Source organism: Eimeria mitis, genomic scaffold (genome assembly GCF_000499745.2).
Source record: "Eimeria mitis Houghton genomic scaffold, Emh_scaff3295, whole genome shotgun sequence".
Lineage (NCBI taxonomy): Eukaryota > Apicomplexa > Conoidasida > Eucoccidiorida > Eimeriidae > Eimeria > Eimeria mitis.
In genome coordinates, this window is record NW_013571634.1 from 4,952 (window position 1) to 5,203 (window position 252).

Sequence of the window (252 nt, forward strand, 5' to 3'; positions counted from 1 at the left end):
TAGAGCAGAGGTTTTAGCGGATGCAAAACAAGAAGAAGAGGAAGAAGCTGCTGCTGCTGCTGCTGCTGCAGCAGCAGCAAAAACAACTGAACCAGCAGCAGCAACAGAAACACAACTTGCTGCTGCAGCAGAGTAAGAAAACACACCATAACAGCAGCAGCAACAGCAGCAGCAGCAGCAGTAGCAACTGCAGCAACAGATTGGGAGACATGAAGTCTCTCTGCTACTTATTGTGGGAGGCTGCTGCCGCAG